Genomic DNA, 22,458 nt, shown 5'->3' on the forward strand with positions numbered 1-22,458 from the left:
GAGAGGAAAGAAAAAGAATCATTCTTAACCCTGCAAAAATTGTGCTTAAACAGAAACAAATAATTTTATTTCCTTCCACTTATCTATCTTATTAATAAAAAAATGAGGCTGTAATGGGCAAATGTAAATTAACTCATGCTGCAATCACATATGTCTGTCCGATTCAGATCAATAATTGTACAGAGGGAAAAGGAGGCATCAGAACCACAGAGGGACAGTCTTTATGAACTATTTTAAGTACCTCCCACATAAAATTTCCAAAAGCTTGCTGTTGTAGTTAACTCAGGATGAACCCTACCGCCCTGTTAAACTTCAGGGTAGACCAGAAGGAATAAATACGTATTTGAGTCTTTGAAAAAGCAAGGAAAACTGACAACTTACTGTCAAAGAGTCAGTTTTGATTTTATCCTACAAACAACCCTACATTGGGACTCTATTCTGCTAATGCATAACTACTCCATAAATCCTGTAAAACGAGGACACGTGGAACCCAAAGCATATGATTAGGTGCTGGAACGGGTCCAGAGAAGGGCAACAAAGCTGGTGAGGGGTCTGGAGCACAAGTCTTATGAGGAGAGGCTGAGGGAGCTGGGGTTGCTCAGCCTGGAGAAAAGGAGGCTGAGGGGAGACCTTCTTGCTCTCTACAGCTACCTGAAAGGAGGGTGTAGAGAGGTGGGGGTCGGTCTCTTCTCCCAAGTCACAGGCGATAGGACAAGAGGAAACAGCCTCAAGTTGCACCAGGGGAGGTTCAGGTTGGATATTAGGAAGAATTTTTACACTGAAAGGGTTATCAAGCATTGGGATGGGCTGCCCAGGGAAGTGGTTGAGGCACCATCCCTGGAGGTGTTCAAAAGATGGGTTGACATGGTGCTGGGGGACATGGTTTAGTGATGGGGTTTTTTTGTCAGAGTTAGGTTGATGGTTGGACTAGATGATCTTGAAGGTCCCTTCCAACCTAGATGATTCTATGATTTAATTTCATACCGCTCATCAACAGCCTTTTCCATTTAAAAAAAAGAAAAAAAGATAATACTAACAAGATCATTAAATCATCAACACCAAACTTATATGAAAGACTTATCTGGCCTGCAGAAAGGCTGTCCTGCCTTTTAGTTTGACACCTTTTGCGTATTTCAGCCTGAAAACACTGAGCTTCTAACGTAGTTTGAGATAAAGAAACCTAATATACAGTCATCTCCGTTTTCAGCAATTCAAAGTTACAATTTAATGAGTAATTGTCATTTGTGGTGCAGTACCCAGCTACTTCGAGGTCTTTGTTAAGAATGGACTTGACGGAGCACAGCCTTTTAAAAGCCTGTTGCCAGCCCCAAAAGATATTACCTTATTGCTGGGGGACAGGGGTAACAAAAGTGATATATGCCTTTGACAGGGATCAGAGAAACAGGAGCAGATACCTATAATCCATAGCTTTGTTCATGCTACTAGATTAAGACCTACTTCCCCCACCCGATGCCACTTTCAGAATTCCATGTGTGTGGGGGTGGGATAGGGGACAAGGAGGTTAAGGGAGGAAACGACAGCATTACACCACCTCGTTTTGTTTATCAGCTATTCATAGACTGTGACGAAATCTTCTCCAACTGTCTTCATGCCATTTTTTTCATATCAAATTTGCCAGGGACACTTTTAAACAAGCCTATAAGCAATGTATTCTAATAAATCAGCCTATAAAAGCCCTGATTCCATTTAAACCTGGTCACTAAATGACTGATAGCTTGTGATCTTCCAACAGGGGAGATACCTTGTATCTTGTATACTAATATACCTTGTATCCTAATGCACAACAACTACACAGTTTTTAAATCAAGAAATTCCAGATTTCCCCTCTATTTTTCATGGAAGTTACTTAGGAGAAGTTAAAAATGCATTACTTTAAATGGCAAGAGCCCCCCACCTTAAGCACCACCGGAGAGAATTCGCCATCTCACAACACGCTGCTTTTGACCGTGTCTAGGCTGGATCTGTTTTAACCCTTGTTACTTCAAATTTTGTTACGAACCTTTACTTTGCAGACAGAAAACCACCCCTCCACTGTCTTGTAGGTGCTTTACTAGTATTATTTGATCTAAGAAATAACCTCATCCTAGAATTCCTTTAACTTCTTTCCGAAACCAAAACCCTGTATTTCTATATAGTTTCTTTTCCTGTTACCCTCAACAAATTTACCTATAAGCACACTGATTGCAGTTTAACTTATTTTAAGCAGAAAACAAAACAACTATGAGCTTATCCTGTACCTATGGCATGCTATCTAGAAACTGAAGTAAGTTTCATGTGAAAGTTTAAAAATTAACTTATCAAAGCACAACTGTGACTCCTCAACAATCAGAATGGGCACAAGCCTTTCATGGCAGCTGCATTCTTGTTGGAAAGAAAACAAAAGAATTTTGTAAGGTCTCTCTTAAAATTCTGTTTATTTCAAAGTGTTATGAACTCATAGTTGCCACCTTTCAGAGCATCCATTTTGGAAATGCAACTGCTCCTGCTTTATAAAATCAGTTTGCCTATTTCCATGACTATGGGGTCTGAAATATTTCACTATCTTCATACGGCAAATGTTTTTTCCATTACTGAAGCGTAAAACCCCCCCAAAATTCAGTTGCTTACACCGAAACACTGCATGAGCACATATTACAGACTACTTTGAAAGTCCAAGAAACTTTCAGGAGAGGAGAAATTATCAAATAAAACACAGAGGTAACAGTTGACACCTATGACTTGACAGTTACTGACTTACTACACTCCAAGTACTTCTCAGCTAAGCAAAGCAACATAATTCTCCCAAAAAAGTGGTTATTATTTGTGCAAATATTTTTCTAAATATGGTGCTCCTATATCTATACATGAAGACATGAATAAACTCTTACTGTTCCACCACTGCTTCAAGCACCAAAGGTTTTTATACAGTGGTACTGTAGCATGTCACATACTATGATAAAACAGAGACCTCAGTACTAAACAATTAAATAATATACTACAGTACGGGTTTTCACATAGGAAGCTAAGAAAAAGAAAAGTCAAAGTTATGGTTCCCATGATAACTACAGCTTGATTGTGATACTGTTTTATACTGTATATCTGAACAAATGCATCAATTTACAATTGATGGGGAATTATAACTGCAGGACACAATCACATACTTTGTCTCACTCTTAAACAGATCAGTGGCAATCAAAATAAATCTCCATGCCACTTGTACAACTCGCTAAGGTGACTGGTTTGCTGGCAAGAAGAAAACAAGTTATAAAAGCATATAAAGCATATTTATCAAACAACTTCTCCGAAGTTACGGTGAAGCACACAGGGCAACACTGCTGCATTTTAACTAGATTACGGACTATTTCAACATCCAACAAATTATATTACATTCAGATTTGTCCATATCATATTTGACTTGACTATACCATGACTCACAGCTACTGTTAATGAAATCCATTAAATACATTTAAGCTTAGCATTCCTAAAAGAAAAGCAACAGCAACAGAAAAACATTATTGGAGTTCTTGCTTTCAAAGAGAAAAACACATGAAAATGAGGAAGCTTGGCAACAAAACCAAAACGAGACAGTTGGACAAAACATTTGCAGACAACAGGCAAAAAATACTATGACGAAAATGCAGAGATCAGAGAAGAAAAAAAATTCGTTACAAAAATCACAAGTTAAACCACAAGCAGAGGACACTCTTGGTAAGAATGTTTTTTCCATCAAGAAGGGAATAAACAAAAGGTATGTTCATAAAGAGGCAAAGTAATAAAAGGTCCTTTCACAAAAGCCTGCTAGAGAATCCACTGGGATAACATATAACCATGATATGAAGGCAAAAATCTAAGAAAATAAACAAAAATTAAAGGTTTTTGCATCTACTGTTACTGGAGAAGCTAGGGGAGGCTCTCACCTTTTTCATCGAATAAAGCCTCAGAGGTAATATTGGTCAAACCAAAGCAGACAGCAGCAAGTTACCAAAGTGAGATGGTATTCACCCAAGAGTTCTGAAAAGCTGAAGGATAAAACAGCCCATCTATCCACTGTAACACGTAGTATCTTGGTGTCAGACACTGCTTTCACGTCAATGGTGCTTCAATTCTGAAAGGTGGGCACACCTTTAGACCACCAAGAACTACTGACCAGCAAGTCCAACCTGTCAGCAGGGCAAATGGGTAGAAAATTTCCCCCTGTACTCGGCACTGGTGAGACCCCACCTCGAGTACTGCGTCCAGCTTTGGGCCCCCTACCACAGGAAAGACATTGAGGTGCTGGAGCAGGTCCAGAGAAGGGCAACGAAGCTGGTGAGGGGTCTGGAGCACAAGTCTTACGAAGAGAGGCTGAGGGAGCTGGGGTTGTTCAGTCTGGGGAAGAGGAGACTGAGGGGAGACCTTATTGCTCTCTACACGTACCTGAAAGGAGGCTGTAGAGAGGCGGGGGTCGGTCTCTTCTCCCAAGTTACAGATGATAGGACAAGAGGCAATGGCCTCAAGTTGCGCCAGGGGAAGTTCAGGTTAGATATTAGGAAATATTTCTTTACTGAAAGGGTTGTCAGGCATTGGAATGGGCTGCCCAGGGAGGTGGTTGAGGCACCATCCCTGGAGGTATTCAAGAGAGGAGTTGACATAGTGCTTGGGAATATGGATTAGTGTTGGGTGGTGTGGTGGTGTGTGTGTGGGTTGCGTGTGTGGTGGTTTTTGTTTTTGTTTTTTTGTGTTGTGTTTGTTTGTTTTGTTTTTTTTTTTTTTTTTTTTTTTTTTTTTCATTGGTTGGACTAGATGATCTTAAAAGGTCCCTTCCAACCTCTGTGATTCTGTGATTCTGTGATTCTGTGAAAATAAGAAACATTGTTCATAGGCACGTAGCTAAGTAGACTATGTTTAAGCAGACATTGATGCTTTCCCATAGAAAAGTCCCATCTTACTAACACATAGTAATTGTTTGAAGCAACTGCTAAGTGGTCAAAGTCCACTTTGGGCAGTGCCCAGTTAGGGCAACAAAGCTGGTGAGGGGTCTGGAGAACAAGTCTTATGAGGAGAGGCTGAGGGAGCTGGGGTTGTTCAGCCTGGAGAAAAGGAGGCTGAGGGGAGACCTTCTCGCTCTCTACAACTCCCTGAAAGGAGGGTGTAGAGAGGTGGGGGTCGGTCTCTTCTCCCAAGTCACAGGCGATAGGACAAGAGGAAATGGCCTCAAGATGCACCAGGGGAGGTTCAGGTTGGATATTAGGAAGAATTTTTACACTGAAAGGGTTATCAGACATTGGAATGGGCTGCCCAGGGAAGTGGTTGAGGCACCATCCCTGGAGGTGTTCAAAAGCCAGGTTGACATAGTGCTGGGAGACATGGTTTAGTGATGGGCTTTTTGTCAGAGTTAGGTTGATGGCTGGACTAGATGATCTTGAAGGTCCCTTCCAACCTAGACAATTCTATGATTCTATGAAAGTCTGAGCTAACTGGGATGACCAGAACATGTACCATCTGCTGAACAACGGTCCTCCACCAATGGTTCCTAAAGAAACTAAGCTACAGCAACAAAAGAGGGAAGGTCTCCACATGGATAAGTAACCAGTTCAAAACATGAAAAAAAAAAAATGTGAGGAAACATCCCCCGACTTTTCCCAACCTGTATTGTTTAGCACATACATAAAAGGTTTAGAAACAGCTGGTGAGCCTTGAAGTGAGTTTGCTGATAGTATTAACGAGTTCATTTTGCTATAAATGAAAATCAACTACGCAGGAAGCAGCAGACCTTCATCATACCCAGTGAAGGTGTAATAAAATGCAGATGAGATTCAGTGCAGGTAAACAGAAGGCAATGCACCTGAGAAAATACAATCCGACTGTTTTGCATACATTTTCCTGAGCTCTGACCCCATTACCTCATTGTCAAGAAAGAGGTTTGGGAGCTAGAATAAACAGATCTAGGAAGACAAGATTAGTCAGAAGGGTAAGCAGAATGTTTAAGAAAAAAAAAAACAAAACACCAAACTCAGAATCGTAGGAGAGATGAGATGCACAAGTCTGTGAGATACCCAGACCTTGCTACAGTGCCTGTGCTTGCTCTGCCCACCTCCACTTCAACAGTAAGACTATTGAAGGACCAAAGGGGGGTGGGGTGGGGTGCGTGACAGGCACTTAAACACCCTTCAGAATCTCCAGCCTCGAGAAGGGACAACCAGGGAGAGCATAAGAGAGTCTACAAAATCAGTAGATGGAGCAGGTAGGTAGCGAACCATTGTTCACCTTTTTCTTTTAACAAGGAAACTAGAGAACATCAAACAAAACTAGCAGGTGGTAGGTTCAAAATAAAACAAATAAAAGGAAGCAGTTCTTCATACAATGTGTACTTAAGCTGCAGAACTCATTGCCACGGTCCCAATGGAAGCCAAGAGTTTACACAGACCAAGAAAAGACTAGATTAATTCATGCAAGAAAAATTCATTAAGTGTTACCTATCGCTTTTTTTCCAAAACAATTCTGAGCTGCAGAGCTGTGGATGCTCTAAAGTGGCTTGCTCTGTTTCTGGATAGCCTCCACCATGGTCACAGTGAAATAAGGGTTCTGGATGATGGTCTCAACAGGCAGAGCTATTCTCTGGTACTAAAAAAGCAAGATCATATTCGTAACATAGTTTTAATCGCTCTTGATAAATACGCTACTTCAATAATACATTATTTCCAGTATATCATTTCACCTTCCTTTCACGAAGAAACTGTATTTCAGCCCATGTTATCAGTACTTCATGAATGCAAGTGAGATTGCAGCGTTTGAGAGGACCACAGCATGAATGAGACAAGGACACCCGAAGTAGTATCAGAGCCTGCTGAAATTCTACTATTCCTGTACGAAAGATTACCCTGTTCCAACAGCAAAAAAATCAGAGAGTTTATGATCTATTTTTAACCCCTTGAGGCAGGAAAAAAAAAGGGTGGATAAGGGTTGTAACAGAAACACTGACAATACTGAATACTGTGGCACAAGCAGCACTTCTCTGGATGCTACTCAGTATCTACAGCAGTTCTTAAGTTCAGTTTGGGAATAACTAAAAAAAAAAGTTGTGTTATACATTGAAATTTAAAGAATTCTGACCTTGTATTAAAAACATCTTTTCACGTTTGAAGGAGAGGAAATTAAAAAGAACACTAAGCAGTGAAAAAATTAAAATATTCCTACTTTTTCTGATTTAAACAGCAGTTGTAAGAGAGAATATCAACTGAAAGCACTAGTCTGAAGTTTTACCACTGTTATAAAAAGGTACTTAAAATAACTACAACATATTTAGGTTAAGCACTTAAAGGAATTACTGGAAGACTGAATTCAATCCTCAGCTCCAATCCACAAGTCATTGTGACATGTCTTAGCTGCTGAAAACAAACCCTCTCTGTTACCTATAAAGTGGGGGTGATGCTTGTCTCCTAAATTAGGGGTACAGGTTTTTCCTTCGGCAAATACAGAAGAGACGGCAATCGCTGTCATAAGCAATGGAAGAACTCTGCCTCTCTGTACCTTCCACCCTACGCCTGCTTCCTCCAAGACAAGAAAGGTTCTGCTGCCACTCCATGCTGAGCACAGCCCGAGCTCCATCACACACAAGGCAGCAGAAGCCAATGGTTTATTTTCAAGGACTCATAACGATCAAAGTTTTCACAGGTACAGTAAAATTCACCTTAACTCCCAGATCACACCCAACAAATTACATACCCTGGCTTGGAACCACACGGTTCTTCAAAGAGATTGTTTGGTTGTAGTTAAGTTAAACACTTGACCTGAGATGGAAGAAAAACCTCACAGGAAACACTAGTCAAAATGGCTAATAACACAGCACAGAATAGAAAATATACTGTCTAAACTCTTTCTACTCCTAAGCGTAAACTCAATATTTAACAATCACAGACTATTTGGCAGAGCTTATTCAGGAAGCTGTGTAGGACAAGGGGAAAGCTAATAGTCCCTAAACTCAATACACAACATATAACTGTTCAGAATTTACTCCTGAGAAAAATATTTAAAGGAAGAAGTCGTACATTCAGAAAAATAGCAGACTATTCAGGCATAGACACTAAACACTTAGAACAGATTTTTTTTAAAGTGCTAAATATCAACTGTTTTTAAGAATAGTATTTCTCTACTTCACGAGGGCAGTAGCAAGGCCAAATTAACACTTGGTGAAGAACCAAGATCATCTGACGAGAGCTGCTGGGTAAACAGCAACTACTACAAATCCCAATATGGCAGACCTCAAAATACACCATTATGAACCCGGTATACCAGTTTGGAGCAGCAGTCAGGTTCCTGGCTTCCGACCATCTGCTCAGGCCACCAACCTTGAAAAGAAGACAAACCATCCGAACACGCGGAGGTGCTTCCAACTAAACAGATATTTTGCCTTCTACCGCTTCCACGCGGAACTGAGACAAAGAGCATCACATTCACTCACTGGAAATGAGTGTGCTTTTTTCTTAGGGCAGAGCAGAACTACGCTCTCAAAATTCCTCCTGACCTTTCCGCAAGCCCTGTGCTACCGCCCAGACCATACATCAGCAAGTGGGAAAATACCCCCCAGAGCTGCTCCTATTCCCCCCCCATCCTTTTTTTTTTTTCTGAGGCAACGCTGTTTCCGAGTTCCTCTTAAACCCTTCCTGTAGCAATGCCCACCGCTCCAGACACCTCCAAATTTAATCCACTGGAATAAGCAGCCTTTAAATTAAGGTGTTATAAGGTCATATAGCAAGCAAGATGATCGGATTAAAGAGGAAGTGGAGTTAAGTTAATACTGAGTCACTATTTTAAGTTCTGCGTTAAAGACAACGGCATGATAGCCTTTCAAGAGTAAACCAGTCTTCAATCACGACAGCTAAGAACTTTTCTATTAAAAAAAAAAAAAGTTTTATTTCTTTTTTTTTTTTTTTTAATTTGAACATGAAATGCAGGACGAAAATTCATCAGACAGACAAGATCTGGTCCCAGAGACAGATGTTTTACAGCTGTGCTTTGGGCTTCCTAAAGCCCATTAGAGCTAGCACACACAATTCCTAATGTAAACAAGCTGCTTTTAGTAACTACAATATTCGCTCTGAACACACACAACGCTAGTCAGGGCCACCTCTCCTCACACAGTTTTCACCAAAAGTAGCTTGCAATAGCCTCGGTGCTAGAATTTCTCTGAGTTCCCTCTCTCCTGCTCCTCCTGCCATCTCCTGTGGCTCCCAAAAGAGAAATTTTTAAGATGCAAAACCTGCAGAGAAGAATCTAGATGGTGTACCGCATTGGGGTTTTTGAGTAACTATGGCAAGGTTTTGGGTAACTATGTTTACCTTCCATCAAGGCACATACAATTGCCCAAATCTTCAGAAAAACAGGAATGAAAGCATGAGATCCCACTCTTCCACCTGCTAAGAAGCCCCTTTCTGTCTCACTGCAGGCACTTTACACAAATAACTTCACAAGATAACCAGGGCTCCCCAGAAAGCCAGCAGTTTCCCACGCCACGTTCCTGCCTCGCTGAAAGAGTCCCCTCAAGCTGGCAGGTGGCCTGAGCAGGAGCGACAGTCAGAATCCCTCGGTTTTTGTGAGGTGTTCATTCTTCTGCTGAGCCACACAGCGTAAACTGCCCGTTTCTCTCTCTGGAGAGCAGCAAGAGTACAGTATTAACAGGAGTAACTAAGCAGCATGTTATTTTACTTGCAATGTAATTTTTCCACCGATTTTAAGTAAGTGTGTTCATTTCGTTATGAGAAAGCTCCAGACTACGATAGGAAGTAACAGTCTTAGCCATCTACTACCACCAAGAGCTCTCATGCCATCTCAAACTAACAGCAATAATGGAGATACTTGAGATTAAGCTCTGAATAACTGAATCAAACATAGATTTCATAAAATTTGAGACATACAAATTGGCTCAGAAGGTTGATGAACCTAATGGAGAACTTCAAGCTTGCCAAAAAAAAATAAAAAATAATTAAAAAAAAAAAACCACACACACTCCCAGCAGAACAACGTACTTTCTTGTGAATAGATTGTTTCAAAGATTAAATACTTGAAATTTGAAATATCAGACAAGCCACTTATACATCAGTAAATCTTTAAGGCTTTTGTTCCCCTAGCTCAAGAGGAAAACTGATTTCTGGGCAGGAGATTATTAATTCTAACAAACTGTTTATAGCATGCAATCCATACCACCGCTAGAATAAACAAATTTTAATATCAATTTGAACTCAGGCCAGCAAATTTTTCTTTTGGTGTCTTTGCTTCACAGATGATTACTCTATTTCTCTTTCTCCCAAGAAGGTTCCCAGGCAACTGATCCAATCCACTTGCTCACTGCCACCAAAATGAAAAGATGAAAAGGGCTTGCTGCTCTCCAAGCCACCGACCCCCCTCATCCTTAGTACCAGCTCTGGTGTTCATCAGATCCTTTTATGAGCCAGTTTGATTCATTACAACAGCAAAATGCTCTCCATTTTACCGAGTTATTTTTCTGCCATTTTAGTGAACTAAAGTGGTTCACAGAAGGACCTGACAAGCACTGCTGCTATAACAAAGTAGCAGAGCCATGCGGTTGGGAGGAAGGGTGCAGGGGGACAAAGGCAAAGAGGAAACTTCTCCTTTCAGAACAATGTCCGGTTAAATTAGCTCACTGCATTTCTCAAACCATACCCTGACTTAGAAATGATTAGGTGGACCACAAGAAGACATTCAATAGCTTTCAGCTATCTTCAGAGCTACAAAAAAAAAAAAAAAAAACCACCACGATTGTACAAAGACTGTAATTAATTAAAGTACAACACTCCAGCGGAGAAAAAAAAAATTCTTATAAATATAATAGCAAGATAAGAATAACTTAATTAGAAGAGGAAGGTAAGGAAGAGCTTTGCAGATTTCAGCCTACTTTAAAAAAAAAGAAAACCCTCAAAAAAAACCCTGGAAAAGTGACCATTAATCTCAGTAAGTGTTATGATGGAGAGAAGCTACAGGTATTTCCAATAAGGAGAAAAGAGCAAGAACACAACCAGGGAGGGTGTGGAGTCCCCTTCTTTGGAGATTTTCAAGACCCGCCTGGATGCAGTCCTGAGTAACACGCTCTGACATGCTCTGGGCAATCCTGCTTCAGCAGGGGAGTTGGACTAGATGATCTTTATGGTCCCTTCCAACTCTAAAAATTCAGTGAAATTCAGTGAAAACTTTGCATTTCTCCCGACGTTGCCACCAGTATCCAAGCAAGCCAGTGACAGGAAGGCTGACGTGCCTGTTTTCACAAGCTCCATGAGAAAGAACCTGGAGGGAGGCAGGGGAGCCAATGCCTTGCAAGGTGCTGTACCACAGGCGAGTGACAACGCGTTCTAGATGCCTGGTCTCCAGGCTTCCTGCCCCGTGATTTCCCTCCAGAGATCGATCTGCCTCGTTCCGTGATGGACTGCCTACTGCGGACGTGCCATTTCACTTGAGAAGCAAGAAGTGAACATGTGTCACATATATCACTCCCACAGCCAAACGGAATCGATGACAGCAGCAAACGGGGCAGCTCGGCTGCTGGAGTTCTTATCTCGCTATTCAAAGTTCATTGCCTACCTGGAGGCACCTCAAACCAGAAACAATTCATTTCAGTACGCACTGGAGAGAAAAAGCACCCTGCCCCACACCACCACCATCCTTCCAGCGTATCAGGTTAGACAAGGGGGTTTTCAGCCTTCCAGATTCTACCAGCTGCCCACCAAAAACCTTAATGTTGGGCGGCCACAGAGCACACCACGCATCTCTGGGTGCCACAGAGACAGAGCCACGTAGGAAGACAGCAGCAGATCCCAGAAGCCCCACCGGGGGATAAGACGGGGCAGGCAGCCTGCATCCCAGCTGGTTCTGTAACACCCGCCTCCAAGAGCCCCTACGAGTCCAGTTCCTTCTCCCACAGCAAAAATTCAGGTTGCCCAACCATCCCCACACTGCACGGTCCAGTCGTGCCACCAGTCACGCCACCATCTCAGCAGGGGAACGGCTCGGGAACTGCTGACAAACCGGAGGTTGACCACCCTTCATCTGGAGAGACAGGCGTTCTGGTTTCCTTTCTTTTGGGAGAAGGAGTGGGGGAAAAGGGGACTGACTGGTGGTGGAAGGAGAGAAATAGATCAAGGAGATTAATCTTTTAAATAACTGCAATGAAAGCAATTCCTTTCACCTGCCATCTTTCTTTATAGCCAAAGTTTTCTTTTTTAACACCCCAAAACGAAGTAATCGTTGGTTTGGATGGGGGGAGCAGGTGTGCGAGGCATTAGCTCCATGAGAAGGAGCCACCTTAACCATAGCATTTCTCTGAATCTAACCATGATAAGCGAAAAGCCACACAAAAACACCCCCTCTTCCATTTTTCTCTTTCCTTTTTTATTTTTTTTTTTTTTTTAAAAAAAAAAAAAGTTTCAGTGCAACATCTAACACGCTTGACTTCTAAAACTACCTACTACAACAATTATCGGACCCAGGTCGGAAAGCCTGTTTCTGTTCTAGCGCTCGCCTTTGACAGGCCAATTCTCCCAACAGCCACGCCATTTCTCCAAAACAACCCCTTCCCTCCCGCACGGCTGCCCCGAGGTTCAAATCCTGTTTCAAAATACAAAAGTACGTTCAGTAGGAGTCACTTCCGCGAGGGAAGGCAGCCCGGGCTGGGGAATACTGCGGAACCGCAGCAAAGGAGAAACGCAGGTGGAACCGATGCAATTTTTTCAGTAACCTCTGAGAAGGTTACAGTGGAATTAAAGAATCACGTAACCGCCTTCCCTTCGCTTCTGTACCAAAAAGAAACACAACAAAACGACAATGTACCTTTGCAGAGATCAAGAGGGGGGGAAGCGAAGCCGAAGGCTGCTTATTCACTTCCCCAGCGATGAAAGACTGATGATTAAAGTGAGGATGAATAAGGCCGTACCCCATTCACAGAGCCCAGTGAATGCGAAGCGCAGCAGACACCTCCTAACAGTGCTGATAAATAAAGTGAATTACTTAACGGGTCTCTCCCAGACTTACCTCCTGAGGCAGTCAAGAAACCCCTATTTAACTCACTTCCTGAATGATTCCTTCCTAAATCAGGAGAGAGATTAAATTGCTCACTATAAACTCTCAGTTTAATTCTTCACGGTTAAAACAACTCGAGGCAAGAATTATACTCTTACCGAGAGTCCCCCTCACCAGAGTTTAAAGGGATCTCTGAACTCACATAAGCAACGGCTACAATGACACGGTGCCTTCGTTGAAGCCGTCCTGCCATGACCGTACCACCCTGTGAAGTCTGCGAGATCCTCCCAGGAACTACCGACATTGTCCAAGTACCTCTCGAACCGACCACCGGAGATGCCGACCCGCCTGCTTTTTTGCCTTGCAATAAAACCACCAAGTCCAACAAGCAGCTACTCCAGCCCGAGAGCAGCGCAAACCGGAGCACATCCTCAATGAGCCACAGGGCTTCCCTAGATATACGCCGGACAGTTGAGGCAAAAAAAGGAAAAAAAAAAAAAAATAATCATATTCTTTAGATCTTATTTCAAGCTAATAACTACAGCTATGGTCGTTTAGGTATTTCTGATCCCACATGAGCAAACAAAACAGATTCAAATACAGAACTAAAAGCAGCAAGTTACCCAGGATGCCAAATTTCTGGACTTCAGATACGCTCTCCTGCCCAGGAGTAGGTAAGGTTTTGAAAACATTTGTTATACCCTAAATGACTAATTAAGATGCATCCTTGAAATTTATCAGTCTCTTACCTACACACAATTTTATCTCAGCCTTATCAGAGCGATATTTGAACATCCGTTAGCCTCATCGTTACCCGCCTTCCTTTAATCCTTCTATGGAGCATTAAAAACAAAGTCAGTCGTCTCTCCTTTCTGGTCATCTTATTTTCAACTTGGAAGAAATACTAAACTGCTATTCTCCACAGCCCAGACCATCACACGCTTCCCTGCAACACATCTTACCAAGTAACATTTCAGCTTTGGATTTCAGCCTCAACAGCTACATCGATGAATCCTCTCTGAAGTAAGGAATATTTTCTTATGCTAAAGTTATTACCCACTCAGACTTCCCGCTTACTAGCTCACCCAGGCTGTTAATATCAAAGACTTTAACTGAATTTCTCCGTTCCTCTCATGTGAGGGCTTGTTTGACATTTCTCCTGGAGCAGCACTACCCCAGTGCTTTCTCCGATGAAGACTTCTTCTCCTTGTTTTGTCCTACCACTGATACTTCTAAAATTCCAGCTTTCAGTTCAGTTTTAGTTAGTTTTCCCCGAATCCTCTCCCAAAGAATGACTGGTATTCCCTCGCACCTAGAGACTACCCATTTAACAAAATCCTGTTTACCCTGTAAATAAATCCACAGGCTTCCTATTTTAAGATCCAGGACAAAAGTGCCTTTATTAAAGTCTTCCCTGGACTTGCTCCAGGTTCTGATCTGCTTTACCACTGGTCACATCATCCTCCGTCTCCAAACTTTCCTTTTTCCTTACAAAAATATCACACTCCCCCACAGGAGCTCCTCCCCACATCCCAAATTCCTCTGCTGGGCAAGGGATATCCCACAACAGCCGTCCCCGCGTCACGCGGAGTGTGATGGGACAACACTCCCCCTACTCGCAACTACTCCACGCACAGAGCAAGAGAAGCTATTACAGCTGTATTTCTTAAATATTAAGCGATGGGGGAACATCATTTTCATGCAAACAAGGTTTGAAATGACAAGAGGCCGATCCCATTCAAAGGGTCAAGAAGAGCCATCAGAAAGTTGCCGCCAGGCTCCAGCACCCAAGTGACCCCCCCCCTTGACAAGAAGCACCCAGGGTCCAATGTCAGAGTTCAGGGGGCTTTGGTGGAACCAGCCAGCTCTTCCCACACCCCCAGAAGCATCCTCCACGCTTTGGGTAGAAAGCAGTATTATGAGGAGTCGAAACACATGTTTATTTTGCAACATGTCCTAATTATCCAAGGCTGGCAAGAAAATGCAACTCCGCTAAGCAAACAGAAAGCAATATAAATTGGAAAGAAGATTAAAAACTCCATAGGAAAGGGACAATCTGAAGAGGAAGAAACAAAATCTATGGGAAAGCTCGGAGGGGGGGGAGGGGTCAGGCAGAAAAGAGAAACAGAAATAAATAAAAGGTTTAGATTTCAGAGCAGGACAGGTTTTGCTGTGTAAAAGGAATTACGCTTTGTACATATGACGTACACCTCCATAGAATGCTTTAAGAAGTGATGCTTACTTCATAGATAGAAATCAAAATAAACTGTAGGGCAGGCCAATTTCTTCCCCAAAAAATCACGAAGAAGAAATTTGAAAGGCAGCTACCTGTTGGAGTTCTTGCAGTAAACAGAAAGCTCAACTAAACGCCTTAAAAAGTGTCTCAAGGACGTTAAAACGGAAGTGCTTCCAAAACTATTCAGCACTGGATTCTCCATATGCCGGCTACTCCCAGGCAGGTAAGTTGCTGCGCCGCTCGCTATGATCACCAGCCCGTATTTAAATGAAGCCCGAAGAGAATAACCTCTAGGATCAGGACCGTATACGTGAAATTTAATTTTCCTCTCGGAACCATTAGGAAGAAGGCAGACATTTTGGCTGCAATGACTTTTTTCCAGACAATTGATTCTCCAAGTTATTTATTCCCCACCATTCCCCTCAAGGCCCTCTCGTCACAGCAATTGTCTATGTCAGAGGAAGGTTGGACGCAGCTCCCATGAAAGCCAAGCAAAACCACACCCAAAATAGCTATATAGGTCACTACAAAGCAAAGCCGGCCCTACATCATGCCAGCAAGGGCTTCTGGTTAGTTCCTATACGCCAATAAGCTTTCAAAGTCACGCGTTACAATGCTCTACTAATACACTACCTGATTTGATAATTAGCACTCTTTCACTGAATTTCAACTTTTAAATGAAAATGGTTAAATTAAGTACTATCTTCTTTTTGTTGGTGGTTTTTTGGTTTGGTTTTTTTTTTTGTGGTTGGGTTTTTTTTTTTTTTCCTTTTTAAGGAGAATGCATTTAGCGTTAACAGCAACAAAATAATCAGGATGTTTAGAAAGCGCTTCCGAGCGGCATTCGTGAAACGAGGAAACCCAACAGGACGACGGGGATCCTTGGGTTTGACTCGGCTTCTTCTAGGTGCGTGTTTACATCTTTGAAAAGTCACAATGTTGGAAGCTAAGAGCTAATCAGCTTTTGTATACTTAAGAATATCCTTAAGAGCTTTGTTGTCATATTCAGGCGCTTGGAATGTGTCCTTTAGGTCACAGCCTTTTTTTTTTTTTTTTTTTTTTTTTTTTTTTTTGTATCATGCCTTCCAACCTCATTTTTCCCAGTGAGAATTTCAGCTTGCGGCCACGACGTGGTATTTCCACGTAAGACACGAACCACTAGAAGTTACAGTTCTGTTCTGCGGACGGAAAGGAATCAAGAGGAACACTCTTCCATCAGGGTTCAGTATATCGTCAAGAGTCCTAATAAAAACATGGGATGTTTCTGCGTATTGTACCTCACTCCTTCCTCTGAAAGAGCTCTAAAAATAAATCATACCGGGAGCTTCCCTTCGCCTTTTTATCGCTGCCAAAACACAGACAATATCCGAGACTTTCTTCCATAAAAAAGAAAAACCAGTGGTTTGTACTGGTGCAAACGAGGTGTCCACAGAAATATAAACGGGGAGAAGCGATGGAGTTAACGTCCGCCTCAGTAACGAAGCTGAACAGATGCGGTAAATTAATACAGTAACTTTTCTGTTGGAAAAGTGAAATCTAAAGCCTCGCCTACACACAAAAAGACTCATTTGTAAAAAAGACAGTTTAATTATTTACTAAAATTTGCCGGTTTCTCACGTAAAGGGGGAACGTAAAAGTAACATAAAAGTATCCCCCGTGTCACTTAGGGGCATGGTTCAACCAGCTCGTAAATCTCAGCAGCGAGTGATCCGTTCGTAGCAGCCAAATACAAAAGGGTTTGGAAGTTGGGATTTAAGGGAACCGGGGGAAGGGGGCTGTTTGGAGACACACCGCTTGTCAGGCAGTTGCCCGCATCCTCACAAGCCACACAAATTTATCGGAATAGCGCTAGATTCACGAGAGCAAATACCAACCAGCAGATTCTAAAAGCTTTCCCTCTGAAAATTAGTGTAAAAAGAAAATGAATGGGAAATAAAGGATAGAGCTAAGGCAGGGGATTCTAGGCAACGCATGTGTTTATTTCCATCCTCTTCCTTTCTGGTTACTTCTTTCCTCCTCCTCCCACCTCACCAAGCTTTACGTATCACGCCATACGCTAAAAACAAAACAAAAACCCCCAAGCAGCCAGCTGCTATGGGATGCCGTGGACATGGCAAACCACACGCTCCCGCTGCCAGATTTCAGCAGCTCTTCGAAAACCTGCAAAGTTCCTACTGCTCAAGCCTCCCGCCTTTACAGCAACATCACGCCTGGGTCGGGTTGGTTGCTTCGTTGAGGTTTTTAAAGCTCTGTTGTGTTCTTAAGCTGAGGATTCTCCTTCGGAGAAGGGCCTAGGTCACCTCCTGCCCGGGCAGCCGCCGTCTGCCGGGCACCGGGCATAGACCCTGTGCAGAACCTCCCTCTGTGCCCGGGCAGGAGGGACACCGGGAGGGACACCGGGAGGGACACCCGCCCCACATCATCACCTTCCCTATACCTTTCTCCCCAGCTTCACCAGCGGTCTCCGTCACCTTTACTTGTGAATAACTCGGTTTACATCTTATAAAGCCCCGATAATATTTGAGCGTCAACGGGAAATGCCGTGGACGTTCAGCAAAAGCTTTTTCAGTGCAAAAAAACAGCGACTGGCCTGAAAAAAAAAAAAACACCAACAAAAGCGACACTCTTGGTTAACTGACCCCTCTACATGGACCGGGAAGTCTTTACAGCGCTCCTTTGACCTGACTCTTCAGGTTTCCGCATTAACCAAATTCAAAAGAAAATGGTTACAAGTCAAACCTCCCAGCGCTGTGCAGAGGTTGGGTTGCAAGAGGCAACATTCCCCTATACCTCCTTTTGACTGATATTTTTACCGTTTCCTTAGAAATTGTGACTATCCCAAAAGGACCGTGTGATCTTTACCTACGAGCAAAGGTTTCCTTAATTACCGAGGAAGCAATGAAATAGTTTTGGGTTTCAAAAATCTGAGCAAGTTTTTCCCCCCCGTCCCCCCACTGTGTAAATAACCTCACCGGGATTTACAAGTAATAACAGAAATATCATTACATTGTTAAATATTTAGTAAGATATTTGGTCAAATACATTATCCAATTAGTATCAGTGAATCACTAATTCAGTTAAACTTGCGATCGCAAGCATTTAATGCTCTTCTAAGAGCGTGTTCTACAGCTTTCATAATCATCTCTATATATTTCTTATTAAAAAAAAAAAAAAGGCTCAAAAGAGACTGAAAATAAGTGGTTTGGGTTAACAGCAAAGCAGGACAGGGGACGTGTGAATCTGTGCCATTTTCCAGTGCTGTAGCAGGGGGAATTTTGTTTTGTAAAACTGTTTCAAACTTCAAATGATGTCTCACACCAAAAAAAAAATAAATCACTTTTTCCAAGCAGTTGTGGTTTTATCCTAGAGGAAAACAGCACCCTATCAAAAGGATCTCCGCGAAACCCTGAGCACGTTTACAACACCCAACAAGAGGAAACAAGCACCGTTCCCGCTTTTAGGAGCTGGAGATAGGAAAATGTAAAGAATGTAATTGTTCTAATCACCTGTTACAAACCTCAGAAACAAATGGTTAATTTTCCCCCCGGACTGCATCTTACTTCAAAAGGCATTACTAGAATTTTTCCGCTGCTGTTAAAAAGGCAAGACCTCTCGGAAGAAGCCCTCTCTAACTATCTCCTCACCGTTAAGTTCGTCAGCTGCCCTGCCGTCTAGAATGGGGTTTATGTAGAGTAATTCTTATTTTTTGTTTTTCTTTTTTTTTTAACTAAAAAAAAAAATTTAAAAAAAACCAACAAAAACGTGTTAGAAACTTTCAAGATGATAGAAACTAGAGAGCGTCGAAGTTCCTCTCTGAGCAGCGCCTAGCAATGGAGAGAGTTCTGCAAACGTGCCCCAAGCATCCAGCTACATTTAGCTTTCAGCCTTTTTATTATCATTGTCAATGAATGGGCCCCAGTCAAATTAAAGCTGCCATTTTAGGTTAAAGACTAGAGAGCCTCTGTTGTGCAACAGCGAGACAAAAACACTCCAAGCGACAGATGCAGCGCTCTCCCTGGAAAACGACGGATTTCAACTTTTAGAAAAAAAAAAAAAATTATCAGAATAATAATCATCATTACCGATCATGCTTTTTAATATGAATTATATATTGATACTCACACATTACCGCAAACTAACGGGATTTATAACTGGGATAAATCAGCTACCCATGCTGCTAAGGTCATAGTCATTAAGATTTTTTTTTTTTTTTTTTTTTTTTGCCGTCGTTAGAATGGATGATCTGTGAGGAAATGAACAGAAACATTTTTTCTTTTTTTTCTTTTTTTTTTTGTTCAACTTGCTGGTTTGTATCTCCGCTACTCCCATATACCAGCAGAAAAGAAAATAAGAAAAAGAGAACGGAAAGAAAGAAAGAAACAAAAAAAAAAAAGAAAAAAAGAAAAAGAAAAAGAAAAAGAAAAAGAAAAAGAAAGGCACGCACGCTCTCCCGAAAGCCATCTTCTAGGATAAACACAGCTCGCAATCTGCTTTGATGAAAGTAAAAATCGAGGTGCACATCGACACAGAAACAAACTTATCGCCTCGAGGTTATTCTGATATTCCCCCAGTCAAAAATCCACCGAAAACCAAGCGGCTGGGAGGGGGGGGGGGGAGGATTGTTAAATATAAAAAAAAAAAAAATAAAAAAAAATAAAAACCCAACCACAAAACCTTCTCGCAACCGAGAAAACCGCCCAGCTCCGTAGTTGGGAGACACGCTCGGTCCCTTCCCAAACGAAAACAAAGGCAGAAAGTGGGTAAGTGCGGGAGAGTTGCGCGGCGGCCGAGCGGCCCCGGCGACGGAGGGGAACTCCCGGGCACCGCGACTTTCCTTTTGTCCATTGTCTGTTTAAAAAACAACTACTTTAAGCCCGGGCTGCGAGGAGCGGCTCAGCCGAGGAAGCCGGCTCCGTTTCCACACACACACACACACACACACATCCCCCCCATTCCCACCGCCACCCCCTTCCCGTGCTCTCCGACACCCCACACCCCCCCCCCCCCCACCAACACACACACACTCCCCCCCGCGACACCCACCCGTGGCGGCCGGTCCGGCGTGGCCGAAGGAGCTTCCCCCCCCACACTCCTCCCTCCGCTCTGCTCCCCCCCCCACACGCACACCACCACCCGCCCCCCCCCCCGATGTAACGCTACCGGGATAAATGAATGCAACGTAATGATGGCTGCTCATTGCCTGCAGCGCCTTCTCCCTGAGACTCACTAACAACCCTGCCCCCCTCCCCCCGCCACCGCACACACACACGCACACACACACACACACACACTCACGCGCGCACACGCACACGCGCTGCCCGCTCCCCGCAGGCAGCGCCCGCCGCCGGCCCCGCTCCCCCCACCGACCCCCCCCCCCCAACACCTCCCCCCTCTCCTCAAACCACCCCCCCCCCCACCCCCCCCCCCACACACACCCCCGGCCACCCCCCGCCCTGACCGCTTGGCCTCCAACCACCTTTTTCCGCTCACCCTCAAAATGGCCCGGAGCGGAGCGGGGCGAAGCTGGGGGGGGGCGCTGGGGGAGCGCCCCGGTACCCACCCCATGTGTGCGGTGGCGGAGCCGCCCGGCCCCGCACCGGCGGAGCGCGGTGCCCGGTGGAGTGAAGCCTCCCCCCCCCCCCCCCTCCCCCTTATTATGCGGCGTCCACCGGCACCGCTCCGGTTGCCTTTAGGTCGCGTCCTCCCTTCCCTTCCCCTCCCTCCCCCCGCTCCCCTTTCTTCTCCGGCCGCCGGAGAACCCCGGCCGCCCCCGGCCCCCTCCCGGTGCCGCCGCCGCCGGGGCAGGACGATCCCCCCGCCGTGCGCACCGGCGGCCGGAGCGGCACCTCGTGCTCCCGCCTCCCTCCTCCTCCTCCTCCTTCTCCTCCTCCTTCCCCGCCCGCCTTCCTGCCGCCCCGCCGCCACCCACCGCCCGGCCTCCGCCGGGGGTGCCCCCGCCGCGGCCCGGCCGCCGGCCCCGCCGACCCACATGTGCCGGGGTGCGGAGCGGGGGAAGGCGGCGGGCGGTGCCGGGCCGGGCCGGGCCGGGCCGTGAGCGGCGGCGGCGGCGGGGGGAGGGGGAAGCGCCCTCACTTTGTTAAGCGCTTGTTGTGCCGCCGGCGGCCGTCAGCGTGGTCAGCGGGGGGAAGCGCTCCCGCGGCCATCCCGGCCGGCGCTGGGCCCCGCCGCCCCCGCCCCGCAGTTTCCCTTAACTTTTCCCGGATTTTTAGCCACCCTCTAAACTTGCGGAGAGGAGCCGGGGCGGGGGGGGCGGAGAAGGGAAGAAGGGAAGAAGGGAAGGGGCGCCGCCGCTCCGGCTCCCCGGTGCCCTCCCCTCCCCCGAGGCGAGGCAGGCGGCCGGCCGGCCGCAGCACAACAAAAAGCCATTTACACCCGGGGAAGTGCCCCGCTGAGGCACCCCCCCCCCCCCCCCCCCCACACACACACACCGCCACGCCTCAACCGGAGCCGCGGCGGGGAGCAGCATCCCCCCACCCCCCCACACACACATACACACACACACACACATACACCCCCCCCCCGGGCCGCCACCGGCAGCCAGCACCCCCCCGCTCTGCTCCGCTCCGCCGGGGACGGAGACCTGCCGCGGGTCCCCGGTTCCATGGCCGGCGCTCTCCTTCCCTCCCTTCCTCCCTCCGCGCCCAAGCGAGGTGCGGGGTCACTCACCGGGCCGGTGCGTGGCCGTCGGGGACCGTCGGGGACCGGTGTCCCCCGCTCGCTCCCTCGCTGCCCTCCGCCGAGGGGCCGGGGAGGAGGAGGGGACACGCTCCGGAGTTGGTGCCGCCGGTCGCAGGGGGAGGGAGGGAGGGGGGGGGGGTAAGGCGGGGGGGGGGGGTAAGGCGGGGAGCGGGTCTCTCACACACACACACACACACACACACACACACACACGGAGTTGCTCGTTCGCACCGGGGCTGGGCTAAGAGGGGAGGAGGGGGGATCCCTGACCGGGGCGGGCGGGCGAAGGAGGGGTGGGTGGGTGGGTGGGAAGGAGGGAGGGGAGGGAGAGGAAGGGTCAGCGCGGGTCTCGGGTAGTTTCGGGGGGTCTCCGCCGGGTCCCGGCTCCGCTTCGCTCCTTTGTGTAATTTCACTCGATTCAAGTTTAATCCGATAGTTCCCGAGCGAGCGAGCGAGCGCGCCCGCCGGAGCCGAGCCGAGCGCGACACCAGCCAGGCGGCTGCCGCGGCTGCCGCCCC

At 45.6% G+C, this 22,458-nt stretch overlaps 1 protein-coding gene across 1 annotated transcript in view; it reads right to left on the reverse strand.

Moving 5' to 3' along the window:
- Positions 1 to 22,177, reverse strand: part of CHD7 (chromodomain helicase DNA binding protein 7) — a 137,199-nt gene extending 115,022 nt beyond the window's left edge. The window contains exon 1 of the mRNA XM_074146348.1: positions 21,929 to 22,177. The gene's annotated coding sequence lies outside the window, so the exon portion shown is untranslated. The remainder of the gene's footprint in view (positions 1 to 21,928) is intronic.
- Between the last annotated feature and the right edge of the window lie 281 nt (positions 22,178 to 22,458).

The sequence above is a fragment of the Numenius arquata genome, chromosome 4, assembly GCF_964106895.1.
Source record: "Numenius arquata chromosome 4, bNumArq3.hap1.1, whole genome shotgun sequence".
Lineage (NCBI taxonomy): Eukaryota > Metazoa > Chordata > Aves > Charadriiformes > Scolopacidae > Numenius > Numenius arquata.